Source organism: Pan troglodytes, chromosome 10, assembly GCF_028858775.2.
Source record: "Pan troglodytes isolate AG18354 chromosome 10, NHGRI_mPanTro3-v2.0_pri, whole genome shotgun sequence".
In the NCBI taxonomy this organism is placed as follows: Eukaryota; Metazoa; Chordata; class Mammalia; order Primates; family Hominidae; genus Pan; species Pan troglodytes.
In genome coordinates, this window is record NC_072408.2 from 50,704,636 (window position 1) to 50,732,330 (window position 27,695).

At 39.7% G+C, this 27,695-nt stretch overlaps 1 long non-coding RNA gene across 2 annotated transcripts in view; it reads left to right on the plus strand.

Moving 5' to 3' along the window:
- Positions 1–27,431, plus strand: part of LOC134807570 (uncharacterized) — a 92,829-nt gene extending 65,398 nt beyond the window's left edge. The window contains exons 4-5 of one of the 2 annotated variants that reach the window (XR_010148327.1): positions 212–273; positions 27,349–27,431. This is a non-coding gene — a long non-coding RNA (uncharacterized LOC134807570). Of the gene's footprint in view, positions 1–211; positions 274–835; positions 2,349–27,348 lie in introns of those variants that run through there. The other variant, XR_010148326.1, reaches the window with a different exon arrangement.
- Positions 27,432–27,695: the final 264 nt, after the last annotated feature.

Consider the following 27,695-nt stretch of genomic DNA (forward strand, 5'->3'; position numbering starts at 1 on the left):
GAAAACATGATGAAATACACACTTCTTATTGTCCAATAGAAGGAAAGATTGTAGTTCAACAGGAGAGACAAACTTTTTCCTGGCCCTGAGATAATTTATCATATCTGTACTTATATAGATGACATGGAGAAAATAGAAACAGGATCCTGAATGTCAATTTTACAAATAAAGATGAAAGACAAAATATATGTGAGACCGTTTCTGTTTTCAGGAGTGAGTGAGAGATGAGGACATAACATTCAGTCATGGCGCTACAAAAGCTGTTTCCTAAAGGTAAGATGGAGTAGTTTTGTTTCTTTGGAATGATACAATGTAAAACTTGGAGAGGATTAAGAACCAAATATTGGCCAGGCATGGCAGCATGTCCCTATAATCCCTGCACTTTGGGAGGCTGAGGAGGGAGAATCACTTGAGGCCAAGAGTTCAAGACCAGTCTGGGCAACATAGCAAGACCCTGCCTCTCAATTAAAAAATTAGCCAGGCTTGGTGACACACTCCTGTAATTCCAGCTACTCAGGAGGCTGAGACAGGAGGATCCCTTAAGCCCAGGATTAGGAGGCTGCAGTGAGCTATGGTTGCACCACTGCAACCATAGCCTGGGAGATAGAGTGAGATCCTGCTGCTTAAAAGGAAACACAATATTTTGTATCTTCCTTGGTTGTGTGTATCTTGAAGTACTAGGGCCAGTCAAGATGCATCAGAAGCTAGGGGTGGGGTGGTGCATGAGTTCGTAGAGGCTTGGAGGGTATAGGGAGAAATAGGCCATGGGGCAGAGCTCTGAGCCTTCGTCTCTACTCCTGCCTCTGCTCCAACCAGTGATGTTTCTCTCTTCCAGGTTTTAAATTTTCAGGTCCTTGTAAGATTTCCTTTGAAAGGAAAGGTCTGCTGGAAGATGGACAAATCTGCAGTATTAGACACGTTTATTGATGAAGCTTTCCCTGACCACCCTATTTAAAAAGCACCCACCTGTCCTGGTCCAGCACTCCTTATCTGCTTTCCCTGCTTTGTTTTTCTCAACAAAGCTTATCAACATTCAATTTACTATATAATTTACTTCCTTATTTTGTGTATGGGTCAGGGTTAGAGCAGGAAACAGTACCCTCGAACTGGATGACTTGGGACAGTGTAATAAAAGAGTGGTTAACAAAGGTGTGGGCAAGGTTTAGGGAAGCTTCAGAGGGCTGCTGTAATGTGATGGGACCAGCAACCATGGTGGTGGTGCTGGTGGGAGCCATTGCCACCCCAAGGCCTATAGGGTCAAAGTGAGAGAACAGTTACCAGGACAGAGAGAGGCACCTAGAAAGGATAGCAATGTGGAGCGGGCTGCCTCTGGGAGAAGGATGCAGCCATCCCTTGATGAGTCAACTCAACTTGTCAACTCCTCTTGTTCTCTGATCTCTTGCAAGTTCCTCCCATTGGCTAAATCTACCTGGAAGCAGAAGAGAAAGTGAGCTTATGGATGCAGTCTATACAGATGGGCCTCGCAGGGCACAGATCAGAGTGGAGAGTGGACCAGGAGGTAGAAACAGACGATGTCTTCTATATTTCATTTGTCTTTTTCCTCCCACTAAAACATAAGTTCTATGAAGGATGGGATTTTTTTTTTTAGATGGGGTCTCGCTCTTGTTGCCCAGGCTAGAGTGTGGTGGCACAGTCATAGTTCACTGCACCCTCAAACTCCTGGGCTCAAACAATCCTCCCACCTCGGCTTCCCAAAGCACTGGGATTACAGGTTATCTGCTTCCATCTCTTGCATACCTTGTGCTTGGATGAGTGCCTGGCTCAGAGTTGGCGCTCGGTAAATAGTTCTTCAGTAAAGGAATATCAGTTGTTTTCATGTGAGTTTCAAAACTCAACTACAGTAGTGTAGTCACCACAGTCTATTTATATCACCACAGGAGACATTTTTTAAATTTGTTCTGTCTCCCTGATTTATATGAGTAATGGTTAACACTCTCTTCTCTCTCTCTTTCTCTCTCTCTCTCTCTATATATATATATACACACATATATATACTTATATATGTGTGTATATAGTTTGTGTGTGTGCTTGTAGCCACCAAATTAGTGTATATAAAATTATTATATTATTATATTATTAGTTCTTTTGAAATGGTCTTCAGCTAGATTTTGAGTAACCATATTTAGAAGAAAAACCTCCTACACAGGTATTTTCTGTTTATTAACATAATTCAAGTCATTAAATCATCTTTATTTCACATGTCTCTCATGCTGCCAAGGACAGCATTATCTTCTTAAGTCCTATGCCTTTCAATACAGAAATAATCATAGCATAAAAACATCAAGTACAACAACATTTATCCTATTAAACTCTTAAAGATTTATCACAGAAACAGCTGTTTTGAACACCTTTCTGCTAGGGCAAAAAATAAAAACAAAGGTCAGTGATTTATTTGAATGGACAGATGGGTCATAGTGTATTCCTTCACAGTGATCTAATTTGGTCTCTGACAGGCTGTAAAAAGAAGTGACTCAGAATACAATGTCCTTCATTGACAGAAATGTGGGGCTCCAGGGGATGGGACTTCTCTACCTACCCTGCCCCAGGGGCTGGGCAAGTGAAGAGGTCTCCCTCTTTAGATACAAATATCAGACAGTCTGGGAATTATAAAGACGAGGAGCAACACCTTGATTCACCTCGGAGTCTCTAGGAAACCAGTGCCATCTGTCAGTGTCAGAGAGGCTCAATTCAACATGGCAGGCATGGCTGAGAAAATGAGCAGGTGTCTGCTGCCCTGGCAGAATCTGCGGAAGAGTCTTGAGACTGGGGCTCCATAGACGGCACTCCCTCTAAGGCAATTTGGGAATATCATGACAGGTCTATATTGAAGTGAGTGTGGTAGATTGTATTATTGTTCTAAATGTGTGCTGCCTCTCGATGGGGTACTGCTCCCCAACACTGCCTCTCGTTGGGGTACTGCTCCCCAAAGGAGGATTTCACATTCTCTCTCTGTTGATATCAGGAATGATCATGTGACTTGTGTTGTTGGTTAAGTGGGGACAGATGTTTCTGTTCTGCGTGCTTCATTTTGTTACTGAAACACCAGGGGTTTGATCTAGGTCCTGCTGCTTGCCTCACAGAAAGCCAATCACTGAGACAATGAGTATTGTCAGGGAAGAAGGTTTTGAGTGCTGCAGCCAAGGAGATGGGAGAGCACTCTAAAATACATCTCCCTGACTAACTAAGATCAGGGGTTTATATAGCAGGAGATAAATGTAATTACATGTAGGAAAACAAGGATTAAGGAGGGGTAAGAAAGAGGAGTTGGTCAACAGGAAACAGGTAGTTGGTTAGGTGATCATGATGGTGAGGTGTCTGGTGTCTCATTGTCCAGATGTGGTGATCTGGTGAGTTTCAGTTCCCTGATACTATCTGGGAGGCCTGATGGTTGGTTTCCTGAGAAAGGAACTCAGATAAGACAATTGTAACTTTCTCAAATTTGAAGGCTGGGAGGGTCAATTTCTATGTTTGTTCAAAAGAAACCATAAACATTAGTTTGATGGAACAATTGTCCAGTTTCAATTTGCCTCTGCCAAAGACAATGTTCCTCAGGGAGTCTGTTTTATTAGCTGAGGTCCTGAAGTAAAGACACATGCCCAACCACAATGAACATATAATATGAATGAGAAATAAACCTCTATCGTTGTAAGACACTGAGATTTTGGGGATCAGTTGTTGCCACAGCATAACTTTGGCTATGCTGACTGATACAAGGAAGTCACGTCTCTCTCTGTCCCTATTTGTTCATCCTCTGGCAGGTAACAGTTATCATGGGCAAATAACTTGAGGAGCTCACTAGCTATATAAAATGATAACACAATGAAGGCTGAGGAGGACGAAGCAGGAACTGTCAGGTTAATGGAGAGTTAGCAAGACACAATCATTGCCTACCAAGAAATAATTTTAACTTGAAAGTAGCCTGAGCCAGGGTATGTTGCTTGCTTCAGAGGCTGTAGTTGGTTCCTGCTGATCATTTGAGGTTTTTGGATGATGCATTGAAAGGAGGACAGCAGGGAACTGTTACAGCAGTCTATGCCCAAGACATGGAAAGCACTAGCATGCTTGGGCCATAAGTACTGGCACAATGTAACAATAACATCTGGAATGGGCACTTCAGAAGGACAAACACTGGAAGCTGCAGGAGGTGGAAGCATTAAAAACTGTCAAGTACAGGGCAGACAGGATAACTTAATAGGTGAGCTCAGTCCTCTCCGGGGCTGATAAGTCCTATCACTCTCCCTTTCTACAGTCACTCCTCCTAAGAGACATATAAATCATATCCAATGACCTAATAAAATAATAAGATTTGTCTGAGTTCTGACAGCAGAAAATAATAGAGGACCTCAAATTCAGAGGGAGAGAAATAGGAGGCATTTTAAAACTGCTGTCTCACCAGAATAGGGGAAATCTAGAGATGGACAAAAAGTTATCCTCTATCCACAAGTTGTCAGCTTTCTGAAAATACCCACAAATCTGTGATACTTCATAGAAGATACAGAAAAGAGGTTCAGTGAGATTGCTTTTCTGCTACACATTGTCTCTGTAAGGTGCTTGAATGGTCTTTTTCTGGTATGAGATTAATTTATTGGAGATTAAACTTTCTTTCTTTCTTTCTTTCTCTCTCTCTCTCTTTCTTTCTTTCCTTGCTTTTTTTTTCTTTTTTTTTGCATTGTGGCATATGGAAAGAATGGGTTTTTAAGTGAAGCCATCTAAGTTTGAATCCCAGCTCTGCTTTCTAGGCCCATGCATGACATTGGCAAGGTACTTAATTTCCCTGAGTCAGTTTCTTCAATAGTGTTGTTATGAGCAATTCAATGAAACAATGTAGTAAGGTACTTTGCAAAGAGCCTGACACTTAAGAGCTCAATCCTTGTTGGTTTCCTTCTTTAGTCTTTTAGCAATATTTAAAGATGAGAGAGGATTTATGCTGCTAGTGTAGGTTACTCCTATGTTGACTGTAAAGTGCACTTGATAATCATTATAATTAAAAGAATAGGTGACTACTGAGTATACCGATTGCTCCATTAGTTTATCTACATGACCCACGCAGTCCAGTGCTCTGTTGCCAGATATGATATGTTACAATGATACCTGTTGTTACTCACTAGGAGCTGGAAGTTTGTGTCACTAGTTAACATCTATCAAGTTCAATAAGTAGTTGAGTCCCTATTAGAGGCAAGGATTGGGATAATTTAACCCACTGTCTCTGATCCCAGCTCTCCTGCATCTTCTCTCCAGTTAATAGAAGAGAAAGTGTTGCTATTCCTGTTCTACCTGTCTTCACAATTCTATCTTTCCACACCCTTGGGGAACTTGCTTTATCAGTGATTTCTTCCTTATTGTCAGTTTCCTCCCTTCTGATGGTTCCTTCTCCTCTGCTGGGATGAGAAAAGAATAAACAATACTCAAAACACTCTTAGGAGCACTCTTACCCGGGAGTAAGCCTCAGAATACTTCAGCTCAGTGCATGAGAATGAAGCGGGGAGAAGTGTTTAGAGCAGTTATCAGGATAAATTACTGCATTCAAAGGAGCTGGGCAAGTTGGCCCCTCTTCTCCATACTGAGCAGCTGGGAGCAAGCAAGCTGGTTGCCTCCAGATTAAAGCTGTAACAATTTCTTCTTAAATAAAGTGAATTAAATTTGTGGTGTTATTAGAGGAAAAAAACCAGAGTCATCTGGAACTCTACAATAATTAGAGGGAGGAAGGAGGAAAAAGGAAACGAGACTTCAGCATGTTCTTCTAGCATAAAATCATAATGGAGTTCAGTAAGCGTTCTGACATGGGGGATACCCAGGGGGACCAAAGAAGAACAAGGACTCAAACTTTCAGTGGACCAGCCACCATTGGACTCTGCCATTTTGGAGGTTTGACTCCTGTTAAATCACAGAAGGTGAAGAGAGTTGTGACTTTTGAATGCAAGTTTAAAAATAGATCTAGTAGTGCCATTTTTCTTGACAAGTGAAGAAAATTATTGCTGCTGTGGTCTGAATGTTTGTGCACCTCCAAATACTCTCATATGTTGAAACCTAATGCTCAAGGTGATAGTATTAGGAGGTAAGGGAGGTGATTACATCATGAGGGTAGAGGCCTCATAAATGGGATGAGTGCCATTATTAAAAACCCCAGAGAGCTGCCTCACCCCTTCCACCATGTGAAGACATCATGTGCCTCACCCCTTCCACCATGTGAAGACATCACGTGCCTTGCCCCTTCCACCATGTGAAGGAACTGCCTTGCCCTTCAACCATATGAATTCTGGAGGTACACAAACATTCAGACCATAGCAGGAATAATTTTCTTCACTTGTCCAAAAAAATAGAACTACTAGATCTATTTTTAAAATTTCATCCAAATGTTACAACTCTCTCCAACTCCTGTGATTTAAGAGAGGTCCAGCCTCCAAAATGGCAGAGTACACTGGTGGCTGGTCCACTGAAAGTGAGAGTTCCCTGTTCTTCTTTGTTCTTTCTCATGGTGCCACCATGACAAGGCACCATCTATGAACCAGGAAATGAGCTGTCACTAGAGACATCTGTTAGCACCTTAATAGTGGCTTCCAAGCCTCCAGAACTATGAGAAATAAAATTCTGTTGTTTGTAACTTATACAGTTTATGGTGTTTTTTAGTTATAGCAGCCCAAATAGACAAAGACAGTTGCCCTATACTACATTGTTTCCACCATTCCCATTCACATTTTGAAGCTGCAGCCCCCAATGTGATGATGGGATTTGGAAATGGGACATTAGGAAGTAATTAGATTTAGATGAGGTCATGATGGCAGGGCCTCACAATGGAATTAGTGCACTTATAAGAAGAGACTCCAGGGAGCTTGTTTTCTCTCTCTCCACCATGGGAGAATACAAGGAGAAGGTGGCCATCTGCAAGCCAGAAAGAGACCCTTACCAGAGCCTGACCATGTTAGCACCCTGATCTCAGACTTTGATCCTCCAAAACTGTGAGAACATAAGTTTCTGTTGTTTAAGTCATCCAGTCTGTGGTATTCCATTACGGCAGCCTGAGTAGACTAAGACAATGATCAAGTGGGAAAGGGTCAAGTGTTCTACCATTGTGCTATTGGCTTCATCTTATTAAAAATTCTAATATCTTATTTTTCATATTAAGTCCTAAATTAATAGGTTCAGGATATTCAAGATACTACATATATCACACAAGCCATTCAAAATAATAAACAATGGTCTTTAAAATTCATAAAATCAATTCCATCCTTTACTCAAGATAGTTTTGAGTATCCTAGATCCTTTGCATTTCCATGTAGATCTAAGAATCAGTTTATCATTTACCACTCTTACTCTTTAATGGAACACTCTTGACCCACTGATCCATTTTGTTGAACTTGAGCTATAATATGAATAGCAAAATGAAAATATGGAAAATGTAAACAATGAAATATACATAGCGCAAATATGTGAATAATGTGCAAATAATGTGGACATCCGCAAATCTCCATAGGTAGAAAACACGAATAACACAGAAGTTGTCACCACTTTATTCTGGAGGCAAATGGGCTGTCTAGTATGCGGGAGAAAAAAGGTACAAATTGTCTAGCTCCTTTGGATGCAGTCCTTTAATTCAGAGGTTCCTAACTCAGGGGCCAGGGGCCAGTCTGTGGCCTGTTAGGAATGGGGCCACACAGCAAGAGGTGTGTGGCTGGCAAGCGAGCATTACCACCTGAGCTCCACCTCCTGTCAGATCAGCGGAGGCTGACCGGCACGGTGGCTCGCGCTGGTAATCCCAGCATTTTGGGAGGCCGAGGCTGGTGGATCGTCTGAGGTCAGGAGTAGGAGACCAGCCTGGCCAACATAGCGAAACCCCGTCTCTACTAAAAATACAAAAATTAGCCGGGAATGGTGGCGTGCCCCTGTAATCCCAGCTACTCCAGAGGCTGAGGTAGGAGAATTGCTTGAACCCAGGAGGCAGAGGTTGCAGTGAGCTGAGATGGCGCCACTGCACTTCAGCCTGGGTGACAGAGCAAGACTCGGTATCAAAAAAAAAAAAAAAAGATGAGCGGAGGCATTAGATTCTCATAGGAGCTTGGACTCTATTGTGAATTGCACAACTGCACATTGGAAGGATCTAGGTTGTGTACTCTGCATGAGAATCTAATCCTCCCTCCCCAGTCCATTGAAAAATGGTCTTCCATGAAACCGGTCCCTGGTAGCAAAGAGGTTGGGGACTGCTGCTTTAATTAATAAAAATGTGCAAATATGCAAATAACCGAGAACTTTGTGCTATTAACTTAGTGTTAACCGAAATGAATTCATTCACTTATGTCCTTTCACTACTTGCACAAACTTTGAAAAACTCATGGTTGTTAGAATGTGATGGGATTTCTGTGAAAATATCTTAGTCTCGGCTGCTATAACAAAATACCTTAGAATGGGTAATTCAAAAACAACAGAAATTTATTGTACACAGTTCTAGAGACTGGGATGTCCAAGATCAAGACACCCGCAGATTTGGTGTCGGTTGAGGGCCTATTCCTCATAGATGGCACCTTCTAGAGGACACAATGTGTCTTCACATGGTGGAAGGGGTAAACGGCCCTTGCACTGCTTTCATAAGGCCACTAATCCCTTTTATGAGGGCTCTGCCCTTGCAACTTCATCACTTCCTAAGAGGCCCCACCTCTTAATACTATCACACTGGCAATTAAATTTCAACATATGAATTTTGAGAGGATTCATTATTAACCTAACATTTCAAATTGGGGAAATGTATGTGAACAAAATGGTTTCAACCCCTTTTCCTCTAAAATTGTCAAACTCCTAGCAGACCATTTGTTAGATCCCTGGAGACCACCAATTCTCAATGAACTGTAACAAACTCCAAAAGTCAAGATGACAATGTTAATTTCAGACAAGGTAGAATTTAAGGTTGAGAAATGCTATGCTGGAAGAATAAAGATATGTAACTTTCAGCCCATTAGAGGAAATAAATTTGAATAAAGAAAACAACATAAGCATTTTCTCATGTCATAAAAATCTCTTCAGAACCTTTCCTTTAATTGGCTGCTTAATATTCTATTGCATTGTTGACCAGCAAACTGAATTCAAAAGTATAGTAAAAGATTTCTCCGCCATAACAACACAACAGTGATTTATTATTAGGACTTTTATTAACACTATAAATCAAATCAATAGGTTCAAGGAAAAATAACAATAATGGATAACAAAAAGGCACTTTAAAAAATCAACATCAAATTCATGTTTTGCTATTTTCTTTAATAATTTTCTATAGCATGGAGATTTATGTTTCTTTGAAAATATGTAAGAACTAACTAATAAATCCTTTCAAAAGCCTTTTATTTTTAAGATAATTATTTGATAACTTGCATTTCTTGGTTGTTGATGATTATTAACCTATTCAGATTTTGTTGAGCTTTGTAAGTCCATTTTATTCTTTTAAGTTTTCAGAGAAAATTGTCTATTTTTTAATACTAAAATATATGGGCACAGAATTAGTAATAGTCATCTACTATCATTTATTATTCTCCTTTCTAGCTTTTATAATAGTTTCCTTTTTGTCTCTATTTTTGTTTGTGATTTTCTACTTTCATTGGTCAGATTTACCGGACGTTTGTCTGTTGTATTTTTTCATCAAAATTTTCTTCATATATTTATAAAAGGTACTTTAAAAAATTCATTAATTTCCGTTTTTATCTTTATTATTTTTCTGTCTGTATTATTTAGGAATTTTATTCTTTGTTTGTTTGCCTGATTGCTGTTTATGTCTTTCAACTTGAGTTGGATTATAATATTTTCTTTTAAAAATGTTAATAATAAAAGTTAAAATTATATATTTGCCTTTTAGGGCAATTATTAGTTTATTCAACAGTCTTACTGAATGTTGGCTGGGGGCCAGGCAGTATTTCAGGTGCTGGGGATAGAACAGTGAACAAAACAGACAAAAGTCCCTAGCTTCATGGAGCTTATATTCTAGTAGGAGATGGTGAAAATTAAGTTAAAGATGTAATACATTATGTAGTATATGAGAAAGTGATAAATTCTAGGAAAATAATAACAGCAGAAATGGGAGATAAGGAATTCTGGAGAGTAGAATTTGTAACATAATTAATGCTATAATTTTATTTTTGTCTAAATAGTATGAATTTGCATTTTTTGCTTCTCCTTTGCCAATATTTATTGAAAAGAATGCTTTACATTTTCTAAATGGATTTTAAAACTCTTATGATTTATTTCTAGCTTCGTTGAATTGTGGTTGGAGGATGTGGCCTGTGCAGATTTTGCGTTGGTGTATTTATTAGTGTTTTCTTTGTGGCTGGGCTGTGTCAGTTTGCGTTGTTCTCAGTGCAAGTGCCTGAAAACCCAGCTGAGGGGCTTGAATGACTAAGGGGCTGATTTGTGCCCTACGACAAGTCCACAGGAGAAAGCCCAGGACTGCCTTGAAGGAAGCAGGCTCTTTCTGTTTTCCTGCTCTGCCAACTTATGGAGATGGTGCTGCTGCACCTTGGGCATCCTGTGTATGGTCCAAGCAGGAAGGAAGAGGAACAGGAAGAGGAGGCACATGTAGATTTGTGTTTCTGTCTCTTTGGCAAGAACTGAACCATATGGGCACTGCCAGCCACAAGATGCCTAGCTGGGCTTGTTTTCAGTTTTCTAATCTCTAGCTTAGAGCATACAGTTTATAATGATTGTTAGATAGGCCAACCTAATGAATCTAGTACAATATCAATTTTCATATATGTACAAAGGTACAGAAACTATATATTTTTTGTAGGGGGTCCTTTGCTCTCCTATATTAAAAATTATTTATGTCATTGTTTATTTTTTGCATACTTGACCTGTCAAAAGCTAAAAGTGGTCTAATAAAGTCTTGTGGAATAAACATATTTTTGTTTCTGCTTTTATTTTAAATAATTCTTACTTCCTATATTTTAACACCATTTTATTGAGTGCTTAAAGGCCAATGGTAGCTCTTTATTGTGGACTGATGCCTTTTATCCTATTTCTTTCTTTTTGACTTGAATACTCTTTTATGCGATTTATGGCATAAAATAAATTGTGCTTTATTTTAATTTGCACTGGGCTGGAACATCTTGGCCCACTCTTTAATTGTATTTAGTTAATTGTCTTTAATTGATTTTCATATTTCCAACTAAACTTTTTATCTCTTATTTTCATCATATACTTCCTCATTTATTTATTCACTCATCCATCATAAATATTTGGTGAGAAACTGATGTGCCAAGGAGTTATTGATGTTGGAGATACAACAGGAAAAAAAACAAAGACTATAATTGTGAGACTATTACATTACATTGAACAAGTATGATCTAAGGAAAGTAATAATTAAATAACTTTATGAAGTTGAATGGACACCATTCAACTTCATAACTATGGGCCTAGTTTTATCCTGGCCCATTTCCTCTTCTCCTTCCCCTGGCTCCAATATAATTGAGTCAAAAGAACTAGCTTAGCAGATGGGGAGGGGCAGTAGCAGTGTCAGGAAAGAGACAAGAAACCAGGGAAGCAGGATAAATTGTGTAAAGGAGCATCACGTCAAAAAGAAAGAAAGAGGATAAAAGGCATCAGTCCACAATAAAGAGCTACCATTGGCCTTTAAGCACTCAATAAATGCCATGAGAGAAAGGAGGAGGAAGGGGCTGGGTTATGTTTGTCCTGTTTTATTTCAAACTCACCAAGCAGATACGTTTCTACACTTCTTTGGTGGAGGAGTTAAAGGAGAGAGCAAAGGGAGACCAGGAGTGTTATTTTAGAAAAACAAGGAAGGAAACATGGGGAGTGAGAAGTGCTTTTTCTTATGCAATTCATCTTTGTAAGGCTGTTTCCCACATTTCCTCTTCTCTCTCCAATCTTCTGGCATGTGCTCATAGCTTAGCTTTCACCTGGGGCAGACCAATCAGGTCTTTTGCTTTTCAGATCATTCCCAGATTGCTTTCATCTACCACCAGGTTGGATCTCTATTGAACCTGTACGTTGTAATCTTGTGTTTTTATTCTCATTTGCTGTGGACTTGAGGCCTTGTGGGTGTGCATACCAGAAAAGTTGGGAGAGAGAGTATCTGCAGTGCAAATTATGGTCAAAAGTAAACACTTCAAAAATCAATTACTCTATCCATTCAGGAAATTTAAGTGACTTGTCCTCAACCCCACAACTCAAAAGTGGAAGAATCAGAATTCTAAGAAAGAGTTTCTTACTTTTGGTTTTGTGCTCAGTCACAAGCAATATCTCATTTTTTAGTGTTTCTTTTTAAACATTTCCCCCTTTTTTTCAATGTTTCTTGATTTCCTAGCCTATTTCTCTTTAGCCTGCAGATGAGATTAGAGAATGCCAGAGGAATCCTAGAGGACAGACATAGATGAGAATGGCTTTTCTTATATGTTTGAGAGAATTTGTATGAAAGTACTTTGATGGTTGTGTGCACATTCCTTGTTTGATAGGTGCTGTTATCTTCTAAATGCACAGTCCCTGATAATTCACACTGGAGTGTGGACAAGTGGGTTGGAACAGAAAGAAACAGTCTATTTCCTGAAGATTCTTTTTTAACTGGTAAATCTCCCCATCAGGACATTTTTCTTCCACCTTCTTTTGGGTAGATTCATTGGCCAATACAATTGACCCTTGAACAATAGGGTTTGAAATGCATGGGTCCCATTATATGCAGATTTGTTTTTCAGCTAAACATGGATGGAAATACAGCCTTGTAGGCTATGACATGCACTTATACCAAGGACCGACTGTGAGACTTGAGTATGTGAGGACTTTGGATTGTCCTGGACCCAATCCTCCTTGAACGATGAGGCATGACTGTAATACTTTTTCCAGCTGGAGGGTCTTAGTACTAACTTCTGCTTCATTTCCTCATCATCCACACCCTCACCTGAACCCACCTCCCTTAGTTTCAGGCTCAGTCTTGCCCAGTTTCCAGAATTTTTTTTTTAAACCATTAACTTTTGAGAAAAAAGTACTATAAAACATTTTTTTAATACTTTAAATTCTGGGGTACATGTGCAGAACATGCAGGTTTGTTATATAGGTACACATGTGCCATGGTGGTTTGCTGTACCCATCAACCCATCATCTACATTAGGTATTTCTCCTAATGCTATCCCTCCCGTAGACCCCCAGCCCCCAACAGGCCCTGGTGTGTGATGTCCCCCTCCCTGTGTCCATGTGTTTTCATTGTTCAACTCCCACTTATGAGTGAGAACATGTGATGTTTGGTTTTCTATTCTTGTATTAGTTCGCTGAGAATGATGGTTTCCAGTGTCATCTATGTCCCTGCAAAGGACATGAACTCACACCTATTGCTTGTTTTTCTCAGGTTTGTCAAAGATCAGATGGTTGTAGATGTGTGGCGTTATTTCTGAGGCCTCTGTTCTGTTCCATTGGTCTATATATCTGTTTTGGTACCAGTACCATGCTGTGTTTGTTACTGTAGCCTTTTGGTATAGTTTGAAGTCAGGTAGCTTGATGCCTCCAGCTTTGTTCTTTTTGCTTAGGATTGTCTTGGCTACGCAGGCTCTTTTTTGGTTCCGTATTAAATTTAAAGTAGTTTTTTCCAATTCTTTGAAGAAAGTCAGTGGTAGCTTGATTGGGATAGCATTGAATCTATGAATCGCTTTGGGCAGTATGGCCATTTTGAGGATATTGATTCTTCCTATCCATAAGCATGGAATGTTTTTCCATTTGTTTGTGTCCTCTCTTATTTCCTTGAGCAGTGGTTATAGTTCTCCTTGAAGAGGTCCTTCACATCCCTTGTAAATTGGATTCCTAGGTATTTTATTCTCTTTGTAGCAGTTGTGAATGGGAGTTCAGTCATGATTTGGATCTCTGTTATTGATGTATAGGAATGCTTGTGGTTTTTCACATTGATTTTTTATCCTGAAACTTTGCTGAATTTACTTATCAGCTTAAGGAGATTTTGGGCTGAGACAATGGGGTTTTCTAAATATACAATCATGTCATCTGCAAACAGGGACAATTTGACTTCCTCTTTTCCTAATTGAATACCCTTTATTTCTTTCTCTTGCTTGATTGCCCTGGCCAGAAATTCCAATACTATGTTGAATAGGAGCAGTGAGAGAGGGCATCCTCGTCTTGTGCCGGTTTTCAAAGGGAATGCTTCCAGTTTTTGGCCATTTAGTATGATATTGGCTTTGGGTTTGTCATAAATAGCTCTTATTATTTTGAGATATGTTCCAGCAATGCCTAGTTTATTGAGAGTTTTTTAGCATGAAGGGCTGTTGAATTTTACTGAAGGCCTTTTCTGCATCTATTGAGATAATCATGTGGTTTTTGTCATTGGTTCTGTTTATGTGATGGATTATGTTTATTGATTTGTGTATGTTGAACCAGCCTTGCATCCCAGGGATGCAAGCTGACTTGATCATGCTGGATAAGCTCTTTGATGTGCTGCTGGATTCAGTTTGCCAGTATTTTATTGAGGATTTTTGCATTGATGTTCATCAGGGATATTTGCCTGAAATTTTCTTTTTTTGTTGTGTCTCTGCCAGGTTTTGGTGTCAGGGTGATGCTAGCCTCATAAAATGAGTCAGGGAGGATCCTCTCTTTTTCTATTGTTTGGAATAGTTTCAGAAGGAATGGTACCAGCTCCTCTTTGTACCTCTGATAGAATTTGGCTGTGAATCTGTCTGGTCTTGGACTTTTCTTGATTGGTAGGGTATTAATTGCTGCCTCAATTTCAGAACTTGTTGTTGGTCTATTCAGGGATTCAACTTCTTCCTGGTTAGTCTTCGGAGGGTGTCTGTGTCCAGGAATTTATCCATTTGTTGTAGATTTTCTAGTTTATTTGCGTAGAGGTGTTTATAGTATTCTCTGATGGTAGTTTGTATTTCTGTGAGATTGGTGGTGATATCCCCTTTATCATTTCTTACTGCGTCTATTTGATTCTTCTCTCTTTTCTTCTTTATTAGTCTGGCTAGCAGTCTATCTATCTTGTTGGTCTTTTCAAAAATCCAGCTCCTAGATTCATTGATTTTTTGAAGGGTTTTTCGTGTCTCTATCTCCTTCCGTTCTGCTCTGATCTTAGTTATTTCTTGCCTTCTGCTAGCTTTTGAATTTGTTTGCTCTTGCTTCTTTAGTTATTTTAATTGTGATGTTAGGGTGTTGATTTTAGATCTTTCCTACTTTCCTCTGTGGGCATTTAGTGGTATACATTTCCCTCTGCACACCCCTTTAAATGTGTCCCAGAGATTCTGGTACGTTGTGTCTTTCTTCTCATTGGTTTCAAAGAACATCTTTATTTCTGCCTTCATTCTGTTATGTACCCAGTAGTCATTCAGGAGCAGGTTGTTCACTTTCTATGTAGTTGTGTGGTTTTGAATGAGTTTCTTAATTCTGAGTTCTAATTTGATTGCACTGTGGTCTGAGAGACTGTTATGATTTCCATTCTTTTGCATTTGCTGAGGAGTGTTTTATTTCCAATTATATGGTCAATTTTAGAATAAGTGCAATGTGGTGCTGAGAAGAATGTATATTCTGTTGATTTGGGGTGGAGAGCTCTGTAGATGTCTATTAGATTTGCTTGGTCCAGAGCTGAGTTCAGGTCCTGGATATCCTTGTTAATTTTCTGTCTCGTTGAACTGTCAAATATTGACAGTGGGGTATTAAAGACTCCCACTATTGTTGTGTGGGAGTCTAAGTCTCTTTGTAGGCCTCAAATAACTTGCTTTATGAATCTGGGTGCTCCTGTATTGGGTGCATATATATTTAGGATAGTTAGCTCTTCTTGTTGCATTGATCCCTTTAGCATTATGTAATGCCCTTCTTTGTCTCTTTTTATCTCTGTTGGTTTAAAGTCTGTTTTATCAGAGACTAGGATTGCAACACCTGCTTTTTTTTTCTTTCCATTTGCTGGGTAAATATTCCTCCATCCCTTTATTTTGAGCCTATTTGTGTCTCTGCACATGAGATGGGTCTCCTGAATACAGCACACCGATGGGTCTTGACTCTTTATCCAGTTTGCTACTCTGTGTCTTTTAATTGGTGCATTTATCCCATTTACATTTAAGGTTAATATTGTTATGTGTGAATTTGATCCTGTCATTATGATACTAGCTGATTATTTTGCACATTAGTTGATGTAGTTTCTTCATAGCGTCAATGGTCTTTACAATTTGGTATGTTTTTGCAGTGGCTGATACCAGTTATTCCTTTTCATGTTCAGTGCTTCCTTCAGGAGCTCTTGTAGGGAAGCCCTGGTGGTGACAAAATCTCTCAGCATTTGCTTGTCTGTAAAAGATTTTATTTCTCCTTCACTTATGAAGCTTAGTTTAGCTGGATATGAAATTCTGGGTTGAAAATTCTTTTCTTTAAGAATGTTGAATATTGGCCCCCACTCTCTTCTGGCTCGTAGGTTTTCTGCCCAGAGATCCACTGTTAGTCTGATGGGCTTCCCTTTGTGGGTAACCTGACCTTTCTCTCTGACTGCCCTTAACATTTTTTCCTTCATTTCAACCTTGGTGAATCTGATGATTATGTGTCTTGGGGTTGTTCTTCTCAAGGAGTATCTTTGTGGTGTTCTCTGTATTTCCTGAATTTGAATGTTGGCCTGCCTTGCTAGGTTGGGGAAGTTCTCCTGGATAATATCCTGAAGAGTGTTTTCCAACTTGGTTCAATTCTCCCTGTCACTTTCAGGTACACCAATCAAACATAGAGTTGGTCTTTTCACATAGTCCCATACTTCTTGGAGGCTTTGTTCATTTCTTTTCACTCTTTCTTCTCTAATCTGGTTTTCTCACTTTATTTCATTGAGTTGATCTTCAATCCCTGATATCTTTTCTTCCGCTTGATCAATTTGGTTATTGATACTTGTGTATGCTTCATGAAGTTCTCACGCTGCGTTTTTCAGCTCCATCTGGTCATTTATGTTCTTTTCTATACTAGTTAGTGATTCGTCTGACCTTTTTTCAAGGTTCTTAGCCTCCTTGCTTTGGGTTAGAACATGCTCCTTTAGCTCAGAGGAGTTTGTTATTACCCACTTTCTGAAGCCTACTTCTATCAATTCGTCAAACTCATTCTCTGTCCAGTTTTGTTCCCTTGCTGGTGAGGAGTTGTGATCCTTTGGAGGAGAAGAGGCATTCTAAGTTTTGGAATTTTCAGCGTTTTTGCCCTGGTTTCTCCCCATCTTTGTGGATTTATCTACCTTTGGTCTTTGAAGTTGGTGACCTTTGGATGGGGTCTCTGAGTGGGCGTCCTTTTTGTTGATGTTGATACTATTCCTTTCTGTTAGTTAGTTTTCCTTCTAACAGTCGGGCCCCTCTGCTGCAGGTCTGCTGGAGTTTGCTGTCTCTGGCAGAGGCTGTAGACCAGCAAAGATTGCTGCCTGTTCCTTCCTCTGGAAGCTTCCTCCCTGAGGGGCACCCGCCACATGCCAGCCAGGGCTCTTCTGTATGAGGTGTCTGTCCGCCCCTACTGGGAGGTGTCTTCTAGTCAGGACACATGGGGGTCAGGGATCCAATTGAGGAGGCAGTCTGTCCCTTATCAGAGCTCAAACACTGTGCTGGTAGATCCATTGTTCTCTTCAGAGCTACCAGGTAGGGATGTTTAAGTTTGCTGAAGCTGCACCCACAACCGCCCCTTCCCCCAGTCCCTGACTGGGGCTGCTGCCTTTTTTTTTTCAGAGATGCCCTGCCCAGAGAGGAGACAGTCTGGCCACAGCTGACTTGCTGAGCTTAGGTGGGCTTTGCCGAGTTCAAACTTCCTGGTGGCTTTCTTTACACTGTGAGGGTGAAACTGTCTACTCAAGCCTCAGCAATGGTGGATTCCCCTCCCCCTACCAAGCTCAAGCATCCTAGGTTGAGCTCATACTGTTGAGCACAGCTCTGCTGTGCTGGCAGGCAGAATTTCAAGCCAGTGGATCGTAGCTTGCTGGACTCCATGGGGGTGGGACCTGCCAAGCCAGACTTCTTGGCTCCCTGGCTTCAGCCCCCTTTGCAGGGGAGTGAATGGTTCTGTCTTGTTGGTATTCCAGGTTCCACTGGGGTATGAAGAAAGATTCCTGTGGCTAGCTCAGTGTCTGCCCAAATGGCCTCCCAGTTTTGTGCTGGAAACCCAGGGCCCTGGTGGTGTAGGCACCAGAAGTAGTCTCCTGGTCTGGAGTTGCCAAGACTGTAGGGAAAGTGCAGTATCTGTGTGGGAGTGCACGGTATAGTCCCTAATGGCTTCCCTTGGCTGGGACAGGGAGTTCCCGGACCCCTTGCACTTCCCCACCCTGCTTTCGCTCACCCTCTTTGGGCTGCACCACTGTCCAACCAGTTTCAGTGAGATGAACCAGGTAACTCAGTTGGAAATGCAGAAATCACCTGCCTTCTGCGTCGACCTCGCTGGGAGCTGCAGACCTGAGCTCTTCCTGTTTGACCATCTTGCCAGCAACCCCCAAGTACTATAAAACATTTCAAATGCACATAAAAACAGAATAGTACAATAATCCTCACATACTCATCAGCCAGAATCAACAATTATTAAAAGTGTTGCACACTGCACTATGTACTTTTTTCTTTGTTGAAATATTTTAAAAGGCATATCCTACACTTAAAATCATTTTGCCTCTACACACTTCAATATGCATTGAGGGGCAAGCTATTAAATGCCATCAGCATTCTTCTAAGAGGTGTAGAATGTATTCTCCAGGTTCCTCACTTTCCAAATTCATTTATACACATCCCACACATTTAGTGTCTAAATGTTGAACTCAACTATATAAATTATAAATTAAACAAATCAATCGATTGTGTTCACTCTAATATCTGGAAGAAAAAAGTCAACATAATTTAAAAATCAATCCATGAGTCAACAGATTTATTGAGTGGTGAATCAGTTGGATGGAGGGGCTGGGAAACCCAGCTGGGATGGCTGCTGCTTCTCCAGTAGGCTGCTACAGAGCAGGAGACTCTGACTTCCTCCTTCCCCAACCATGTCACCAGAGTGACTGTGATGGAAGCCCTGGTCCCTCCTGCACTGTTTCTACTCAGCTGTGCAGAAATCTGCTGCCTTCCACAATGAAGCCATTCTCTAAGACCAGCCAGAGTCCCACCTGCTGAAAGACTGTAGTGAAGTCATTCCTAATTATGCCTTCCAGTTAGCACTGTCTTCAGCACACAATTGAGCAATTACTGCTTCATACATACATCTTACCTTCCTGGGTGGACTGCAAGACATCAAGGGTAAGAACTATGTTTTGCCTTCTATAATGTAACTTAAAGTGCCCAATAATGATGGCATAGCAGTCACTCAATATATATTAAGGGGCAAATGCAGCTCAGCTTGAACTTTCACTGGGCTGAAGTTGCTTAGTGTCAATTTTTCTGCTTAGAATCAACTCATAAGAGAGAGAAAAGAAAAAAAAAACCCTGCAGAGGCATTTTTGCCTAAGAATGTGGATAAAAAGACATGCTGCACTGTCTTTCATCCATCTACTTGTGCAGCCTGCCCTACAAGTCCACTTACACCCTGTCCATTTTGCCTTTGCTTGAACAATGTAAAATGTCTTTTTCTTTTTCTTCCCTTGTGCAAATGACTAAGGCAATTGTTTGTTGTTGGCAGGTACTGCGGTATGACCGCATGTTTAAGAGTCCTAAAACCCTATGTAAGAAGTCAGTCCCTAACTGAACCCATACCCAGATCAACAGGCTCATTCCTGCAGCAGCACCATGGTGCCACCAAGTGGACAGCTTTTGAACAATTAAACTCATTGTGAACTGGCAAATCATTTTGGAACTGGAGCGTTTATGGCCCACTCACTTAAGTAAGTGAGTTGTAGATTTTATACTCTTTAATCTTATACCTTGTATGTTTGATGAATTCTAACAATTGCTTCACATGTGCTTCTTGAAATTTTATTCTCTTTAACTCCTATTTGTGATTTAAGAAAATTCTTAATGAAAACATTTATGATGTACAATAACATGGGCACTTACCTTTCATTTCACTATATTTTGAGAGAAAACAAGTTCTCCATTTTATCTGGGTCAGTTTTTAAAAGATTAATTATATTTCCTAGGAAAGTCTACTTAAAGGGGAAGAATGCTTGCTTCTATGATATATATGTTGGCTACGTGCCGTTTTATTGTTTGACACTTTCTGCAGTTAATCTTACATCTTGCTGTTCAGAACATCAAACAAATGGTGCTGGTGCAATTGAACATCCATCTACAGAAAATAAACCCAACTGTTACCTTGAACCATAAACAAAAATTAACTTGAAAAGGATCTGATTGTCACAAACACTTTAAGCCCCAGCTGACTGCCCACTTTGAGAAAATCCTTGAAGAAGCAAAGGCAGTTCTAGCACACTTTACTCTCTTTTACTTACCGGAAGCTAAAAGTATCTCACCTACATTTTCCTCAGTGGAGACCCCATATGATGAATTTTCTTTTTTAAAAAATAAAAAGGTATTTGTTTATTTCAATATTAAATATTTCTTTCTCTTTTTTTTTTTTTTTTTCCTGAGACAGAGTTTTGCTCTTGTTGCCCAAGCTGGAGTGCAACAGCATGATCTTGGCTCACTGCAGCCTCTGCCTCCCAGGTTCAAGTGATTCTCTTGCCTCGGCCTCCCAAGTAGCTGGAATTACAGGTGCATGCCACCACACCTGGCTAATTTTTTTTTTTTTTTTTTTTTTTTGTATTTTTAGTAGAGACGGGGTTTCACCATGTTGGTCAGGCTGGTCTCGAACTCCTGACCTCAAGTGATCAACCTGCCTTGGCCTCCCAAAGTGCTGGGATTACAGGCATGAGCCACCGTAACTGGCCACTTATTAAATATTTCTCGAAGTCTATCTTGGCTCTATATAACTTAGGGAAGTATATAGTTTTATCTTATATGGGAGGATTGAAAAGAATTTAATTTATATCCCATAAAACATTCATAAAATGTAGGCAAGTGCATTGGACTAGCAGCCATGAGATACAAAGTCTACTCTCAGGGATGGATGTTTCTTTCTTTCTCTTTCTTTTTCTTTCTTTTCTTTTCTATTCTTTCTCTTTCTTTCTTTCTTTCTCTCTGTCTTTCTTTCTTTCTTCTCTTTCTCTCCCTCCCTCCCTCCCTTCCTTTCTTCCCTCCCTCCTTCTTTCCTTCTTTTCTTTTCTTTTCTCTCCCTCTTTTTTTTTTTTTTTTTTGAGACGAAGTCTCTCTGTGTCTCCCAGCCTGGAGCGCAGTGGTGCGATCTCAGCTCACTGCAAGCTCCGCCTCCCAGGTTCACACCATTCCCCTGCCTCAGCCTCCCGAGTAGCTGGGACTACAGGCGCCCGCCAGCACGCCCAGCTAATTTTTTTGTATTTTTAGTAGAGACGGAGTTTCACCGTGTGTTAGCCAGGATGGTCTTGATCTCCTGACCTCATGATCTGCCCGCCTTGGCCTCCAAAAGTGCTGGGATTATAGGCGTGAGCCACGGCGCCTGGGCTCCTTTTCTCTTTTCTTTGCTTTTTTTTTTCTTTTCTTTTCTTTTCTTTGCTTTTGATAGAGGTCTTGCTGTGTTGCCTAGGCTGGTCTCCTGGGCTCAAGAAATCCTCTCGCCTCAGCCTCCCTCCCACCTCAGCCTCCCGAGTAGCTGGGATTACAGGTGCACCCAGCTCCAGGGCTGTTTCAAATCACTAGTGTGGCCACATATAAGACACTTAAGACTCTCTCTTAGTTTCCACTTTTGTTTAAATGAGGTAGTTAATGCCCCCCTCTAAAAAAATTTGTGTATTCCTAAGAGCATTTGTTATGCTGTTAATAAGGAGGCCGGGCAGGATCTTTTAAATTCTTTCCTTGTCTCCTGTTTGTTTTTCATGACTGTGCATATTTGCAAGTTATTATCCTTACAAAATGAACTCTTTACTTAAAAGCTGTTATTCTTGACACCTGAAACTAATTTTAATGGACACTTGTGGAACATTTCTCAGAGCTATATATTTCTTTCACATTTTCTAAATGCATATTACAACAAATGTATTTCTATACTTTTGCCAAATTTCAAATATGTTTAAATAATAGCTTCAGAACCATATATCCGAAATGTACTATTTAAAAATACCTCCACTATTTTCCATAAAAGGAAAGGCACAGATTGACCTCAGTGCATTGCATCTTGACCCACCATGCCAGGGTGAATGCCACCACACATAAGATCTGCAGGTATAAAAGAGGCATGAAGATGGAGTGAGCATGCATTGGACAAGCAATAAGAAGCCTTGGATTTCATTCAGCCTGAATCTACCACATCTAAGCGCCTGAGCTTGTGGAAAATCACTTGATGGGTTTGAGCCTCTGTTTCCTTAAGTGTAAAATGGTGATAATAAATCCTACCTAATACATCTGGTTGTTCTAAGGGTCAAATGAAATAAGGTTCAAGGAAGTGTGCTGAAACTCTGAAGGGCAACTATGATGGGAATCTTTTGTTTAGTAGGAGGAAATTAAAAAGGATTAGGAAGGTGGGGGAATACCATAATCAAGGATGATTTAGAACCATTAGCAAAAAGTAATTGTGTTCTCTTGTAGAATTGTCAGAGCCATGAGCTCTTCCTCATCCCTTTCTCCTTGTTATATGAATGATGGGAGCAGACATGACCTTCTGTCCATGATCCATTTAGTTCAGATAATAGGAAAGGATGTTGCAGTCTAAGGATCAACAGAACAATAGAAGAACAAGGGGAAGAAAGAGGGCAGAAGAGGAGGGGGACAGAAATCAACATTACATTATCATGGTGGCGAATCAGACATGGTGGCAACCACTGTGTGTACTGTTTTTTTTTTTCATGCAGAGATGGCTTTTGGATTCCCAGTGGTAGGAAGAGAAGCTTAAATGGATGAATACAAAATAATTATTAAAAAATGAAATAGAGAATTATTAGGAATTTTCTCTTTTAAAAAAGAGGAGGTCTGTAGTCTTTAAAAATGTCAGCATCATAAAAGACGAAGAAAGGCTGTGGAAGTGTTCTAGATAAAAGGAGACTATAAGATACATAACAAATAAATACTTGATCTAGGCTGAGATCTGTACTGGAGGAGAAAAAAATGCTATAAAGGACATTACTATCTCAATTGACAAGATTGGAATATGGATGGCAAATTAGATAAAAGTACTGTATCAATGCCAAATTTACTAAAGTTGAAAATTGTACTATAGTTATAAATATAGTAAGCAAATACTCCTATTGTTAGGAAACACACTGAATTATTTAGGAATGATGGGCCATGATGATGTAACTAATCTTTAAACTGTTCAGGAATAAAAATATTGAGAGAGAGGGAGAGAGAAAGCAAAAGGGTGAGAAAATGGGGTGAAAATGGGGTAAAAAATGGGTATAAAAATGTTATAATAACATTTAACATCTATATGGCTCTTAGTCATTTATGAAGTACTTTGACATACTTTGTTTTCTTTAATCCTCATTAAGAAAGCCCCATTTTACCAATAAGGAAACTGACAATCAGAGATTTCTTGTGAGACTTTGGCTAAATCATGTTTGTATCTTCATTGCCTCTCTTGGTGAATGAATGAAGGAAGGAAGGCAGGGATGATGAATTGACTTGTCCCAAATCACAGACCTAGAGTTGCAAAGATAGGACTGAGAATTACAGTTCAATACCTTCTTACTACTTTGCGGCTGTTAAGTACTACACAACACACTCAAATCTTTGCAGCTGTTAAATACCACACAACACATCCAAATCATAGATCAGGATTAGCCATTATTTAGTTACTCTTTGGTGATTCACAAGTCATATAATCTTACAGTGCCTTAAGCTTTAACTTTTTGTAGGCCAGTTATCACCCTGTAGCTAAGGGAAATGCCAGTTGAAAAAACGTTAAATTCTGGAAGAGTGAGACTTATCTTGCAGTAAACCTCAATACATTGCTTTTGCAGGAGATGCTATTTAATCCAACAAGGTAAAATTATTTTATACAGACATTTTGCCTAAGCATAGGAATGAAAAAGATGTTATCAAGGTATCTATACTGCTTATTTTGGTGGTAAACCTTACCCCTAGTATGAAATATTGTGTACTGTTATGTTGAGCACTTCAAATCTTTTTTTATTTTTTATTCTCAGCATTTGAATGAAAATCCTAGATAGCTAAAGGAATTTTTTCTCACAGGTGAAGAAGAAGCACATTAGCAGCAGCAGAAATGGTTTCTGGGAATTTGTTATCAGTCATCTTTGTTTTAATCAGTGCCAAGTATTTTTTGACATTTGCTGAACTTGGTTTCCTTTTAAAGTGCAAGAAGTTGTCATAATTAAAAGCAATGGCAGCACATAAATGAAGAAAAATGGAAGTATTCGAAATGAGAATGGAATCCTAGGCTGCAGGTGCTGGGAAAGACTGCCTAGTCTAAGCACACATACCTGGGTGATGAAGAAAATCAGGTATCAGTGACAGCTGTGAGAATATGTCATGACTCAGTCTACATTCATGGGTGAGTCTTTAGTCAACCTGTTGACCCACCTTTTTTTAATTGAGTAATGAATCCACTTCTGGATACTCGTGTGGAGATGTGTTACAGTTGGGAGATGACAGAAATGTCATCGTGGAAAAATAGCTGGGCATTTGACAAGGCTTGAAATGTGATTATCCCAACTGACTGCTGCTTGGTAATCAAACTTCAAATGAGCAGTACTTTGGGGCAAACAGACATGGCTCATGACTCCCCAGTCTGCATTCAGCTCTCCATCCCTCCTCTGATATATTGTATTGCTCTGCTCACCAGGAAAGTAAAAATCAGAGGCCAGTTGATTCTTCTTCCTTTTTTTTGAGACAGGGGTCTTGCTATGTTGCCCAGGCTGGTCTTCAACTCCTGGGCTCAAGTCTCTACCTTCTGAGTAGCTGGGATTACAAATGCCCACTAGTGTGCCCAGGGCAAGAGAATTCTTAATGCTTAGCCAAAAGCAAATGTTTTAAGCAGTATTTTTATATACATTCCTATTTGAGTAATTAATAGCAAGATAATCTTCTCTGGCAAGTTATCCATCCTTCATGGGTATTCAGCTTGTAATTAGAAGCTTGTGCCAATGTGAGCAGACAAGCCTATAGGGCTCATTTTCAGGAGAGAAAATTTATTCCTTAATTCAGTATACCTTATTCAGTGTATTTTTATTGTTCAGTAAACATGGTACCTACTGCATGCCATGGATTAAAGATTCAAAGTGAATAAACTGACTCCCTGCTTTTTATAATTGGAAGGACAGATAATTAAACATGATTACATATGGACACGAAACATTATATACACTAAGATAGGATAGAGTGAGCACATGTTTCTATGGGAGAATTTTTGATAGGCACCTAACCTACCCTTTAATAGTCACTTGACCCCTTTGCAGATGAGGGAAAGGTCTGGGGGAGAAGACAGTTAAGCAGAGCATTTAAGCACACATATAAGCCAGAAAAGGGGAACAGAAGAGAAGAGAAAAATCCAAGCAGAAGGGCTAAAATGTGCAAAGGTCAGGAGGCAAAGCAAAGAGCATGGTAGATTTTTGGAACTGCAAGAAATTGGTACAGCTGGAGCTAAGGAAGGGCCAGATCATGAAGGTCTTCAAATGCTGTTCCAAGAAGTTTGGATTTTACTCTAATGGTTCTAAGGCAACGCTGAAGGGTTTTTAACAGAAAGGAGAATGGTTGAATGCACGGAGAATGCATTGGCATGTGGGTGAGCCTGGAGGCATGGATTCTAGTTGGGAAGCTATTGTGACAATGCCAGCTGAGGAAGCAAAGTGCCTGAAGGACTACAATTCAAATCCCCAATGTGACAGCCTTCCTACAGCTGTGTGCTGTGAATTGAAAGTTTGTGAGGAAAGAAGAGATGAGGATAGAGGAATTTTGAGCTCTTCTGTGCTCTTTGCCCTTTTAAGAGTTGTTAAATCATGGCATCTTCATTTTTAAAGACTCATGCACTCAGAATAGTGTGGTCTGAATACTGTAACTTGATAGAAGAAAAAAACTCATGTTACTCAACACTGAAATAGAGTAATGACACTTGAGTACCTAACAGGCAGATCCAACATGTTAGGGATATTAACAGAGTTGTCAAATTTCACCAGTTGTTAGTAATATACTCTTTTGTGTTTATCGTATGACTTGTTCATGAAATACTTACAAATAAATTCATCCATAGGTTAGAGATTAAAATTTTTCCTTCATGAATTCTTAGTTTTAGAGTGAAGAAGACTGTATCTTGTTCACCCAGTACCTCTGACAGGAACTAGCATATAGTAAGTGCTTAATAGGAGGTTGAAAGTCAAGAATTAGAAATATGCTCCCTGAAATAAATTTTCTGGGACTTTTAATAATTCTCATAAAAATTATAAGGAATTTAACATCAAACAAATATTAATTGGATATAAAATAAGCAAACGCCATATTCATTTGGTATAAATGTAGCTTCAGTTTTATTTGTATGACTTGCAAAAACTCAGTGGGAAATGTGTGGGTGCACCTGAGTGAAGAATTTGGTATTTTGAAACTTAGAACTATTTGAAATGAAAAAAGTTGAGTGGTTAAAGTAATAGATGGGATGAACTAGGGGTTTGAGGGTGACTCATAATTTTCTTCTCAAGGCTGTGACTCCAGAAAACCCAAGTTCTAGCTTCCTCTAATGCCTACAGAGATGATTCTAGATCAAGGACTGGAGAGCTTTTGAATAAAAGAATTGGGAAAGCCTATGTGTATACATATACCTAACCATCAATTGTGTCCAAATCTTCAGACACAGTTATAATATTTATATAATATATACTTATAATTTGTAATTATAAAAACCTCTTAGATTTAAGAAAAATCATATACTTAAAAAATGTTAGTATGGCATTTTCCTGGTCATCTTGAGTGATGCTCTTGAAACATGAAACCTTTATTTTTTCTTTCTTTCTTTTTTTTTATTTTTGGAGACAGAGTCTCGCTCTGTCGCCCAGGCTGGAGTGCAGTGGCACGATCTCGGCTCACTGCAAGCTCCGCCTCCCAGGTTCACGCCATTCTCCTGCCTCAGCCTCCCGAGTAGCTGGGACTACAGGTGCCCGCCACCACGCCGGGCTAATTTTTTGTATTTTTAGTAGAGACGGGGTTTCACCGTGTGCTAGCCAGGATGGTCTCAATCTCCTGACCTCGTGATCTGCCCGCCTTGGCCTCCTAAAGTGCTGGGATTACAGGCATGAGCCACCGCGCCTGGCCAAAGCCTTTATTTTTTCAATAGAAGAACAATATTGCAGCATTTTATATATCTGTGTTCTTATATAACAGTACAGGCATGAAATTCTATTACACTAAACAAATTATGTACTGAAAGCATGCTACCATTTTCTTTAAAATGTTCTTTGTATTTTAGGCATGACAGCGCTGCATACAGGAATAATATTTTCATGGAGACTCCTTACTAGATATTTAATAAAGGTCAGTTACCACCAGTGATGTTCGTAACACCTTGCCCCGAGAAAATTTGCCTTTGAGGATATTCTAGATGCCTTTTTTTCTTACTGATATAGGATGTAATTTTATTTAGTTTTAAATTGAAGTTGTATGCATCCAAGGAGCTTTTCCATTTTTCTTTGCTATTGCCTATACGATGTCTTAGTTTATTTAACAAGAGTTCCAAGTGGGGAACATGGAGAATTTTAGTGTAAGTGGAAATACTGGGACTTGCATTTTCCTGTTGGTGGCAGCACTTCCTTTGCT